At 35.7% G+C, this 3,223-nt stretch overlaps 1 long non-coding RNA gene across 1 annotated transcript; it reads left to right on the top strand.

Moving 5' to 3' along the window:
- The first annotated feature begins 217 nt into the window (after positions 1-217).
- On the top strand, positions 218-1,496 carry LOC107591957 (uncharacterized). The gene is made up of 6 exons (XR_001609932.1): positions 218-265; positions 368-550; positions 926-1,012; positions 1,100-1,186; positions 1,273-1,359; positions 1,446-1,496. It is a non-coding gene; the product is annotated as an uncharacterized lncRNA (long non-coding RNA).
- Positions 1,497-3,223: the final 1,727 nt, after the last annotated feature.

Raw genomic sequence — 3,223 nt, 5'->3', positions numbered from 1 at the left:
AGGTCCGAGTTATGTAATGCAATACTTTATTATTCATTAAATACGTTTTACTAGGCCACTCCTAAGATCAATAAATTGCCAAAACTGAATTATGCTCGTTGACGCTATCATGTAAAAATAATCATGGTGATGATAACTTTGAAAACGTATTTAATGGTTATGTTTTGAGCACTATATAGGCCTAAAGCAGGAACATGTAAGTTGTCATCGTAATGACTGTCCCTTTGGATTTTTCCCCAGAGTGCGCTCATTCAGGGTGTTTGGGGTGAGTAATTTTAGCGTACCTTCCATCCATGAAAATGCAGTTCAATAACTATGTCCAACAACTATGTTTTTAATTGTATTAATGGATTTTTTTTATCTATAGAACAAAACCAAACATGTATCAGTCGAGGAACTTGTGGAGTCAGTTGAATTCCTGAAAAAAAATGTCATCAACTTTGATGATAATGTCACACATAAAGACGGCTTTTGGGGACAGGTGTGCAGTGCACTTACCATTCCAAACACTAAAAACAATCGCTATAGACTGCTAAGAGCATTTCGTAAGGTGAGCACTTCTTTGTTTCACTAACAGGCTTTCAAAACCAGACTCCTGACACAAATAGTTATGAAAATAACAATTAAAATACGATTACAACACACGCACACACACACTTTTATGTGTAAATATGTATGTACATATAAATTTCTCTTGTTGATGACAGTCAACAGTGATAGTTGCTATATTGTGTTTTACACCATCTGTTAAGCTTACAAAATTTATCAAAGTTACATGCAGTCTTATGTATTTACTAATGAAATTATATAATTTTAGATTCATAGACATAGTCACAGCTTGACCTATATGTCCTTTTTGTTAATTTCCTAAATTTTAACTGTTTGAGATTAACTTGAAGCTTCATGGTTATATACTTTGTAAAAGCACCAGCCAGAATCGTTCCCATCTCCAGTCCCATCCGAAGACCGTGGAAGTGCAGCAGGAGATGAAAGACGCAAGTCTTCTGAACCAGTTAGTCAACTTTTTTTGGTACTGACATCTGTTTCATGTACGACTTCCTACCTTGTAATACCAGCATTTTCTGTCTTTCTGTAAAAGCACCAGCCAGAATCGTCCCCATCTCCAGTGACATCCGAGGACAGTGGAAGTGCTGCAGGAGATGCAACACACAAGTCTTCTGAACCAGTTAGTCAACTTTTTTGGTACTGACATCTGTGTCATGTACGACTTCCTACCTTGTAATGCCAGCATTTTCTGTCTTTCTATAAAAGCACCAGCCAGAATCGTCTCCATCTCCAGTGACATCCGAGGACAGTGGAAGTGCTGCAGGAGATGCAACACACAAGTCTTCTGAACCAGTTAGTCAACTTTTTTGGTACTGACATCTGTGTCATGTACGACTTCCTACCTTGTAATGCCAGCATTTTCTGTCTTTCTATAAAAGCACCAGCCAGAATCGTCTCCATCTCCAGTGACATCCGAGGACAGTGGAAGTTTTCGGAAGGAAATTTTTGATGTTATAATTACTACAAGTATTTGTATTCAGTTTTGACAGTATTAATAACACAAAAACTGTTTTAGAATTACGTTTCATAGTTTTGTATAGAATATAGATTGGAATCATAAATTGTACCCCAAATACAAATTAATAAAGTAGAAATTTGTTATTGAAATTTAGCGCATGCATGTAAAAAATGCACATGGACAAGTGAACAGTCCAAATGTGACCCCCAAATAAGCAGCACCAAATCAAGCAACAGACAAATAATTCAGTTGTTATAGTACAGATTCAACTTTCACACCTAACACGTAAGTAGTTTAGTGTAGATGATAGTTTTTAAAAAAAATTGTTCTTCATTGCAAACCATTAACATTGTACTTTTTCATTAGAGCTCCATGATCAGTAAATCAGATGAAGACGGGTTTGTCAAAATCTGTGTGCCTAAGAACCCCTCCTTCTTTTTCATTGACAAGAGTGAGTGGGATAACCTGAAAAAAAAGAGGCTTTGCAGGACTTCAATGGACCAAAGTAATTTCAAAAGGGCTGAGGACAATAAACCCGTACTGAAGAGATTGGGTTTGAAACAAGCCAGCTCAGAATTATCATGTCTTGTCTACTGCCGATTCGAAGATTGTCCAGTCACCGTTACAGTGAGGTCATTGTCAAAATGGTCAAAGTGAGAACTTTTATAATTTTATTTTATTTATTTTTGGTTATTCTACTAAGGAGGACATACTGGTAACCACAAATACCATTGTCTTCTCTTGAAATGTGGCATAAGTCCTACAATTTACAGTTATTATCAGTTGGTTTGGAGAATTTCTCAAATCATTCTTAATATTGCAAACCAGTAAGTGCATATCTCATAAATATTTGTACAAACAGCATTACACAATGGATTACTTGCAAAAGTCTGTACTTTGCTAAAAAATCCATAGTTAATCTCTCAAAAGTAAGTATTTGTGTCAAGAAACAGATCATTGACATGATAATGACAAATCCTTTTGTCATTGTTCACAAGCAAGACGGTCAAAATGTTTAAGGCATGTTGTCAGTCTGTCAGTGCATGGTTTCAGTATGTCCAGATGTAAACTATGGTTTGGGTTACATTGAAAATGCACAAGGCTGAATTTCTTATGTATGGAATATATAAATTTCAACAGCACAAATGTACACATTACTGTATGTGGGATATTGATTACAAGAGAATGGACAGTATTCACACTTTTACTGTACTGTACTTGTGGTCTGACCAAAAAATTACATTACAATGTATTTGGGATAGAATATTAAAAGACACAAAAGCCAGTGGAGAAAAATATAAAATTACTGAGGTAAACATAGAAAAAAATCCTTGTGCATGCATAACTGTGCATGCAGCATCATATAGTGCAATATAAACAAACAATATTTGGCTGTACCCTCTGTCTTGCCTCGGCTACTGTGAGGCTCTAATTTAATCTGAAATGTGTCTATGTCTCTGGCATCTTCTTCCTCTTCCTCTTCCTCTATTTTGCCTCCCTACCCTTCTATCACGCATTATTATTATTATTATTCCTTGCTCTTGACCATGTTTGTTTACTGGTTGTTCATCCATTTTTTAAATTTTTACTTTTTATTGAGAACCAGTATAATATTTTTGGATCAGCATTACAAAAACAATTGATAATATAGGAAACGTCTCGGGTTACGTATGTAACCCTAGCTCCTCGAGGGAACGA

Source organism: Sinocyclocheilus grahami, unplaced genomic scaffold (assembly GCF_001515645.1).
Source record: "Sinocyclocheilus grahami isolate Dianchi unplaced genomic scaffold, SAMN03320097.WGS_v1.1 scaffold148.1, whole genome shotgun sequence".
Classification (NCBI taxonomy): Eukaryota; Metazoa; Chordata; class Actinopteri; order Cypriniformes; family Cyprinidae; genus Sinocyclocheilus; species Sinocyclocheilus grahami.
This window is presented reverse-complemented; position numbering and strand designations above follow the sequence as displayed.